Source organism: Ipomoea triloba, chromosome 10 (genome assembly GCF_003576645.1).
Source record: "Ipomoea triloba cultivar NCNSP0323 chromosome 10, ASM357664v1".
Taxonomy (NCBI): Eukaryota; Viridiplantae; Streptophyta; class Magnoliopsida; order Solanales; family Convolvulaceae; genus Ipomoea; species Ipomoea triloba.
Window position 1 is genome coordinate 4,004,761 of NC_044925.1, and position 10,659 is coordinate 4,015,419.

Genomic DNA, 10,659 nt, shown 5'->3' on the forward strand with positions numbered 1-10,659 from the left:
TTTTTTTTTTTTTTTTTTTTTTTTTTTTTTTTTTTTTTTTTTTTTTTTTTTTTTTTTTTTTTTTTTTTTTTTTTTTTTTTTTTTTTTTTTAAAGCTTCATACATATTCTCAAAGTAGACAAAAATGTGCAGTTGACTTATTTAGCAGAGTAATAATAGGTAAAAATTTAAGTTAACAAATTAATGATATGATGAATATTACACGTTTATTTTTTAAGGGATGTTGACATTTGATATGATTTTGATTTATCTGGCTAATTAAAACGCTAAATCTGAAATGAGAAAAAAGATAGCCTACAAATGGTTGCCAGTCATGTTTGGAGAAAACAACCTAGTTAGTCGCCTTCTCCGGTGACTAGAGAAGGCAACCAAATTGGTCGCCTTCTCCAATGACTAGGCAAGGCGACCAACTGGTCACCTTCTCCAGTCGCAAGAGAAGGTGACCAGTTGGTTGAATTGCTTTCTCCAAACACGATCGGAACCTCACCGAAAATTAGACAGAGGCTTCTCAGAAAGTCATCGGAGTTGGGTTGGAATTTTAGTTGACATGTAAATATTGCTGGTCATCAATAGGTTATTGGACTTCAATGCTTCAAAATAACATGTGTGGGGGGGTGTAATTGTTACTTTTAAAAGTTTAAGGGTGTAATTGATTTTTTGAGTAAAGTTTAAGGGTTTATTTGATTTTTTTTTCCCAAACATATGGACATGCTTGATTCGAGAAGAATACAATTTAGAGACATAACCCATAATTTGCATCTTCCATAGGCTTGTACAATTTTATGCATTTTTAATATTTGGACAAAAACATGTTAAATTTCTTGTAGAGACGATAATAGCATTGCCTTTTTTCCCTCATCACTAATTTTATACACACCAAAGGAGACGTGTACGTATGTATCCGTATACACATCAATTGATGTTAATAATTTAATTTTAATATTTTTATTAAGTAATTATTTATAACACACAATTTTTTAATAGTTGGTTTATTTGTAATGCGATGAATTAGATTGATTTTTTGGCCACGATTTTTCTTTGTGTTTCCTCTGGGTTTTACCTTCCATTGTACCGTTCTTGAATGCGTTAATTTTGATCGATACGTAGGAATTAATTTTGAATTAATTTCAATTTATTTTTCAAGATTAACGTATTTAACTGTTATGTTAATCTCAATTTAAATGAGTTGTTATGGGGATGTTATTGACATATATGGTTTAATGTTATTTATTTCATCATCTCCTATATATACCTTGGTGTTGGGGAGATTGAAAAATGCTATTTTTCGAACCACCTCAAAACTTTTTTTTTTGTTTTGTTTAGAAAAGAGAGCATATTAATACATTTGACAAAATAATATTTTTCTTTTTAATTCATAAAGAAAAGTTTGCGTTACACAGGATTTGAGTTTTCCTTATTTTTGTGTTGTTGATTTTGGGGATTATTTTTTAAAATTCAAATATTATTGTCCATTTCATTAGGAAATAGACTTCTATGTTGTTGACTTCTATGAGTTTGCCGCTGCACAGTTGAAGGTGGTAGGCATGTAGTCCGATGAACTTCGTCGGCAACAGATTCAAGTTTTCTACCTAACACATTTTGTAATATATATATAGAAGACTTGCACCACCAAGGAATGAGCAGTACTTATACTGTGGACCATGGTCCACGATACATCGTGGACCATGGGTCATGGTTAATACTGCAGTTGTGTTGAAAGGATATTGTAGTTGTGTTGAAAGGATACTGCAATTGTGTTGAAAAGGAACTGCAGTTGTGCGGAACAGAGGCCATGTCATTCATCTGGAACTGCAGTTGTGTTGAACGGATACTGCAGTTGTGTTGAAAAGATATTGCAGCTGTGTTGAACAGATACTGCAGTTGTGTGGATCGGATGAACGGCCTCTGTTCCGTGCAACTGCAGTTTCCTTTCAACATAAGTACAGTATCTTTTCAACACAACTGCAGTATCTGTTCAACACAATTGCAGTATCAGTTATGATCATGGTCCACGATATAATTTGCCAGGAATGAGGGGTACTGTTTCTGAAATGGCATGCGGCAATGACGTGTACACATCCGGTCTCATCTGCATGTTTACGGAAAAGCACCCTACAATTTGTTGTACATATGAGTGTCAACTAATACTCCATATCAGTTTATCACATCTAAATCTCCAGGTCAGCTATCTCACCCAATAAAGGTGCTACAATCCAGAGGATTAGTCACTGTGTCCAACGGTGGAAACTCTGAACTACCCAAAAAAAAAAAATCACATTTAACTGATTTATGCATGTTAAAAGCTAATCGGCTTAATTGCATCATTTTTGACACGCTAATTGACTTAGTTGTAACTTTCTATAATTTAAAGGCTTAATTATTAGTTTGTTCGCGTGTAATTTTAGATCGTATTAGACTCTATTCTTAACTTAAATTGTTGTAATATCTTGAGGTACATGGTGAAAAACAAGAATTGGGCTGCCAACCCAGAGGTCTAAAGAGTAGCAAAGCCCAACACTACCAAAAGCAGTTGTTATATCTTGGACCATAGTCCACAAAGCTTTATGGGCCATGGTCCAAAAATGACATCGTTTCTTTAAGTAAAAAAACAGTTGCCGTCAAGTTTTAAAGGAATTATATAAATGAAACTACAGCTCATCTCAAATGATACTGCCTCACATTTATTTTTATGTGATCAAATGAAATTGTAGTTATATCAAAATGAAACTGTAATTGTGTTGAAAAGAAATTGCAGTGCATATAAAATGAAACTGAATAACAGTTTCACATATTTAAGTGTTTATTGTCCAATGGAACTGTAGTTATATCGAAATGATACTGTAAACTGTAGTTGTGTTAAAAGGAAACTGCAATGTACTATAAAAGAAACTGTAGTTGTGTTGAAAGGAAACTGAAAAACAGTTTCACATATTTGAGTGTATAATGTCGAATGAAACTATAGTTGTGTTGAAAGGGAACTGCAATGCATATAAAATGAAACTGAATATGTATACACACAAAGTTAACGGCGCGAAACGGAACCATTTTTTTCATTAAACAAAACAACATCGTTTTGATACATGTACTACCATATATTATGGACCGCGGTCCACAATAAAATTTGCGTACCAAAAGGATTACTTTGCAGTCACATCTTAGTCCCTACCAACTAAAGCAACACTACCATAAGGATTACTTAGCAATCACCCAAAAGGCAGAGTGGTTTTGTCCTAGCTAGCCCTATCCATATCACCATCACACTATTTAGGAATTTCAAACGACTCTTCATGGAATATTTAAACCTTATCCAATAATTACCTCTTTGTGAGTGTAGCCAATCGTCCACTAAATTCGGTATTGTGGAAACAATACCTCCACAATACTCAATACAAACGGATCAAAACCTGCCCCACTCTACTGACACATACTGACAAAAACTAGTCCACCATACGTGCGAGACAATCATGTCGTCTCAAGTCAAATGACTATTACATACTTGTAACATACAACATATCGATGACACGTAGCTAAACACCATACGGTACGTTGTAGTCAGTCATTGTTCAATGACTTATTTTCTAACAATCATCCACATGTCCACTCTTCGTATATATCTCATACGGAATGGCATAAGACTCACCATAAGAAAGACGATTTGCTAGTCTTATTAGAATTCTAATGCCAATTAGAATTCTTATGGTTATGAATGAACATTTTTACAATACTTCATGTTTACAATATTCTTAAATCTTAACTCTTAAGAATGATCGAAGAATTAAGAAAATTGTACGGAATAATATAAAATATTAATTAAGTCAAATAAAATAAATAAAAAATATTTATTTATTATATTTATTTAATCATAAATCAATGCCCAAAACAATAAAGGTTCTCCTAAGACATACATGTTTAACAATAAGAATACTATCACCACTTTTTTCACTTAATAAATTACTCTAATTCGGAAGAAAGGGTTTGAACGGAAAACTTTAACCAACTTCTCATTATAAATTATTCCCTCCGTTCCACTTTATGTGTCAGCTTTGGTTAACGAGACTTGACTAAAGTTATTTACAATTTAAATTTTCACAATATTAAGTTTATAATTTATATATTTAGAAACTACATTAAAACTACTATTAACCACAAAAACTCAAATTTAAAAATTATAAGTAAATACTAATGAAAACAAACAAAGAAAAAAATTGGTTTAATTTGACCAATAAATAGTAAGTAGAACAGAGACAAATTGAGTATAAATTAATAATAAGAAATTTGTTTATATAAGAGTGTGTTTGAAACAATTTAAAAGCAAAGTTGAAGCGAAGCAACTACCAGCTCACCTGCCATGGCTACATCAATCGAAGCCTAATTCTAAATATTTGGCAGTGCTCCCAAATATTTGTTTACTTGGCATAATTAACCAAGCTGAAAGATAGTATTCAAAAAAAAAAAAAAAAAAAAAACCAAGCTGAATGATTCAAAGAAGTAGTTCCATAATTCTTGCATGCATGCATGTGGCAGGGGAATATTAATGGCCCCTGGCTAGATCCACTAATAAACGTACGAGATCAATCAAATTAGTTGGCAAAGAATGTTTGAACCGTGTAAACTTCCCTTGAGAAATAGCAATTGGTAACGTAACGTAAACTTGTAAAACAAATAGAATACATATTTCAAGATTGCAACTAATTCATTTGAAGTTTTTAGCTAACATGTGCACCTGTGGACTCATGTATGTAGATCTAGACTCAGTCGTAGACTGTGCCAGCGTGACACGCAATAACCCATCAAAACTTTAATTTATGGAGAAGTTCGCACTCCTACTTAAATATGTGTTGTTTGTTTTCAAAAAAAAAAAAGTGTTTTTAAAGATTGTTTGATACTTTTCCATCAATTAAATTTTCAGAAAAATGTTTCTAAGGATTGTTTAATGAGAATAACTTTACAGAAAAAATTAATTATGTTTGGTGTTACCATGGAAACATAACAATTAAATTACTTGGAATACTAATTAATATGTTTGGTTCATTTAAACTTTTCAGAAATTTTTTTATAATCTCTAATATATCATTGCAATATACAAACATTAAAAAAAACTTAACAAATAATCAAAAGCTTAATTAATTACTTGTAAATTAATAAATCATATGTCGAAAAATCACCAAGTCATCAAATTAATTAAGTATCCAAAAATTAAACTCAAGTTAATCAAGTTATATATAGAATACTGCACACACACACACGACTATATGTACTGCATTGTTACATATTGCAATTTAGATTACGAAAAAGTTTAATTACGAATTTGGATGTAAATTTCTTTGATAAATAATGTGTAATGGTGGGAGAGACACATATTTTATATTTATAAAAGACTTTTAATCTGACGTCAAAAATGATAAATACGTAATTTAATAAATTTGAATTGATAGATTCCTAGTCACCTAGAAAGTCTTCATGTGCGCACAAGTGATCCAGTCCAAACCTTCTGGCATCCTTGGGTCTTGGATTCAAACCTCCACACTGTTGCCCCTAGTCATGACTTTTAAGTCAGGCAACGAACCAACTACATTAAGCTCCGGGCCGAAAATTTTATATCATGGAATGTATGTAATTCCTGTTGACCTAAATTTTCCTAAGTCAAAGATTGCACCATGAGAATAATTTTCTCAAGCTAATTTGTGAGTGTGTAGCCTTTCTCTATATCTTTTTTTTTTTTAAATATGCCTAATTAATAATATTCATCTTTTGTTTCAAAAAAAAATATAATTCTAAAAAACTAATTAAATAAAACATTCTAATAATGTAATTATATTTTTGTCATGGTCATTATAAGTATTATTAATTTATTAAATACAAAAAGGATGAGTTTAAATATTATAAAAAGACATTAAAGAAAAAAAAGGAAAAAAAAAAGAATTATAAAATAAAAACAATTAAAAATTAAATGATTTTTTTTTAAACAAGTATAACGAGACATGTGGAGTAATAATGAAATATATACAATAGACTAAGGTCAAAAGATGAATTTCATTTAGAACGCACATTGAATTGTATAATTAAAAAACTACCATGTCAATTTTTAACCCAAATTTGAACAGCTAACAAACTGATAACTTGTTACAGAATACAACAATTAACAATGATTTTTTCTTTTTGGTAATCTTATCTAAAGACTAAAGTTATAGGTCTACGGTGTCATACTTTCCATGTAAAGCATATACTGAAATGTACGTTCCTCAATGCTATGTTTATACTTGAACGCCTAAAAGACTTAATTAGTGATTGGAGTTGAATATATTATTTTAATAATTCATCTATGAATTTCATACGTTATATACCTCCAAGTGTCCAACTTCCTCCGAGTCCTTTGGATTTATTTATGCATTTTGACTAATTTTGAATTAAATTATTTTTTTAATTCATAATTTTTTTATAGCTAAATTAGATTACTTTCAGAATATATCAATCAAATTATTTCCACTTTTAATCGATGGCTATTAAGTCATTTCATATTTAATTTTCTGTATTTTTTTTTCAAAATGTGCGCGTGTATATGTATATATATATATATATATATATATATATATATATATATATATATATATATCAAATGCGACCGTGCCTTCTCGTGTAGCCGATGCGGCCGCTTGAAATATGCACCAATAGTGTTCGCAAAATGCATGCACCAATAGTGTTAGGAAATGCAGAACAATTAAAATGCACAAATATACCAAAAAATGCACAACACACCAAAAATAATGCACCATAACTCTTGACACTTAATTGTGCATTTCCGAACACTGTTTGGTGCTTTTATGCATACCTAACGATGCATTTTTTGGTGATGCGTACCTAATGGTGCATATTTGTCTTATGCATTTCCTAACATTGCTGGTGCATATTTGCATAACTATTGATGCGGTCGCACTAACCGCACGTTAAGGCACAGCCGCAACTGAACTCTACTATATATGTATATATATGTATGTATATATATACTTAGTACTGTTGTAAAAATCGGCCGCCTAGGCGCTAGGCGCACCTACGCCATGGCGAATTGCTCCCTAAGTAGCCGGCCGCCTAGCGCCGAACTCGCCTGAATTCGGCCAAGTTAACTCGCCTAACTCCGGAGAGTTAGTCGAGTTAACTTGGACGAGTAGGCCTTGTTAATTTTTTTATTATATTTATATATATTTAAGTTTATTTATTTATATAAATAAGAGAAGTAAGAGATATATATATTAATATATTTAATATAATATATGACATACACCGACACACATGCAATATTTTTTTTTTTATAAGTCGACGCTTAGGTGCCGCGTAAGCGTTAGGCGCTAGTCTACCACCCGACTAGCGCCTACTGCAATCATGATATTAGATAATTATTTTGATTCCAAAATCAACCAATAAAACTAATCACTGAACCAACATTAACTAATTAATGAAATTAGTTTTCAATTAGGTTAGTTAAGCAAGCCAAAACCGAAAAATCAACCGCTCTTAATTTCAAAATGCAATAATACCAAACGTTTGTGTCATGCATGTTATGTTTGGCATTGATACTCCCGATGTTGCAGATTCACATTAAATATCCAACAATTTCAGGTAATCTTTAATTTCGCTATTTCAAAAGTAGGAATTCGCCATGTGGTACATTGAACCTAATGGCTATTAGAGGCTTCAATATTTTAATTTTCTAGAATATTAGGGGAAGACAAAGATGACGGTACTTATGGTAGTTGGTTAATGCATATTTTAATGAAATTGAATAGCAAAGTTCTAAGTATTCTCATTTTAATAAATAAATATTAAATAAGACTTAATTGAATTAGTCATATTTTAATGGGTATATATTAATATGAAAAATACAAAGATTCAAATATAAACTTTTTTAATTCAAAATAAGCAATGCAAACATTAATAAATATTGAAATTTTTTCGATTCTGATGGCATGATATCGTAATTTCTTATTTTGAATGATTGTACCTCTCTTTCTGCAATTATTTGGAAGTAGGGAAAATGTGCATTAAAAGATAAAAATGCCTACTAAAAGCACAAAGATGTGAAACAATTATTGAAAAATTAAATATAATATAAGATCATCATCACAAATCATAAACGACCATAAATAATAAACAAGCAAACAATATTCAACTCAAATTAGTAATTAGTAATCAAAAATTCAAAATTAATTGATATTTTGAAAAAAGTTCATCATCTACAATTAAAAAAAAAAGCTCTGGAAAGCACAAAAATGTGCACTGTATGGCATAAAAATGTACACTGAATGAAGGAATAATGTGCACTGTATGACACAATAATGTGCTATGGTAGAAAGAACAATGTGCACTGGAAGAAGGAACAATGTGCACTGTATGGCATAACAATATGCACTGAAAAAAGGAAAAATGTGCATTATATGGCATAACAATGTGCACTAGAAAAACGGAAAATGTGCACTATATGGCATAAAAATGTGCAGGAAGAAGGAAAAAAGTGCATTGGAGGCAAAAAAAAAAAAAAAAAAACTTACACAAAATTACAATAATGCCACCGTGTTTTTTTTTTTAATTTCCAATTTAGACCCTTGACCTAGACTTAATCTACGGATACAATTTCATCCTATTTCTCACCTAAGCCAATTGTTTCATAGGATATATATATATATATATATATATATATATATATATATATATTCATGGACTTAGGAGTGGGTGCATAAAATTTATTAGAATATAGTTCTGACAAAATTAGCAAACTTGAATCACAAAAAAAAAAATAAATAAAAAAATAAAAATGTATTTATGAAATCCATACGTGCACGCAGGCCTGTTGAACATAATTGGTTAAACGGTGGACAGTTGAAATTGGCGGTTAACTGCCAGCAAGAAGTTTGACTTGGAATGAAAGGCTGCCTATCTGGTTAGCTTAGCTAGTATTGTGCAAAGCAATTGGATGGGCAGCTGCTCAATTCCATTAATAATAAATTAGGATTTGAATTTTAGCAAATTTCAAACATTTACCCACTAATATTACATCGTTATTCGTCGTAATAAAATCATATTAAAGAAAATTTAAATTCAAAATTAACAAATTTGATAACTTTAATTTAATAATAAAAAAGAAGTTATTGAGATTAATGATTCATAAGAACGGGAATGAGAATGAAGTGAGAAATGAATCCACAGTCATTCCTAGTATTACATTTATTTTTAAAATAATATATTATTTTTCTTTATAAGTATATAAACACATTATTATTGATTTTTTAATATAAATATTGCATTTTTATATTGATACGACTCGTCTCACAAATAAATATTCGTGTGATAGTCTCACAGGAAATTCACTCTTTTTTTAAAAAAATTAATTCGCTTAAACATGTAGTGGATCAATGGCTTATGTGGCAGGTTCAGATATATAATGATGAATTAAATTAATTAAAAGAATAAATTTTTAATAATCGAACAAGTTGAATAAAATCAGCATACGTTAACATAATTTAAAGTTGACTAAACAAAAGTCAACTGCAAATATATAAAGACGAAATTGATATTTCACCCAAAAACACAAATGAATTCCGTTCAAATTAATGTTCATCAGTGGATGCCTGGCATGTGGAAATTAAGCCTTAAGTTAAAGCATAAACCAGTGTCCACTACTTAATTATTATATACAATTAAAAAAATTATAATATTTATAATTTAATTCAATTTTCTCTTACTTTATTTAGGTGGTAAGAAAATCAGTCGAAGATGCGCACTATTTAAACTTCACTCTGGTATATTAGTCCCCAAACTACACAAAAAAATGTGTACTATGTAAATTTCACTCGTGTATCATGCTCTACTCGCTTAGTCATCCCTTCCATTAATAATTTATTTCAGTTTTCTTTTTTTTTTTTGGTGACGAGAGAAACTACTTGAGGGTTTGCATTGAGTAAATTCTGCATACGTGTAATAACTCGTAAATCACACATGAGAAGTGAACTACACTAAGAAAACATTGTATGACAAGCTTGATCGAATCATGCTTCACTCACTCGATCACTCCTTTTGCGCGAGTTTTTTCTCTTTGACCTTAAAGCTTACCTTCTCTTCCAAATAAGATGCTCAGCAACTGCAACGAAGAGGGTATGGAGTTTCAACATTTGATCTCTTGTATTTGAAACCTACTTTGTAATTATATCATTATTGGTTACTTTAACTTCACTCAGAATTAAGCTAAAAGGATTGACCTAACTTTATATATATATATATATGTGNTTGGGGGGGGGGGGGTGAGCGCCTTCCCGTGCGATTCGCACCACTCAATGTTTGAAAACGTACCACAATGAAAATACACAAAAACACCAAAAAAACACACCACACACCCAAAATAATGCACCACAACTCCCCTGTGCCTAATGGTGCATTTGCTAACATTGTGTGGTGTATATTTGCATACCTAGTGGTGTTTTTTTTTGGTGATGCATACCTAATGATGCATGTTTGTGTAGTGCATTTTTTACCATTGAGTGGTATATATTTGTATACATAGTGGTGTGACCGCACGTTAATGGACGACCACACCTGATTATGACCCTATATATATATATATATATATATATATATATATATATATATATATATATATATATATATATATATA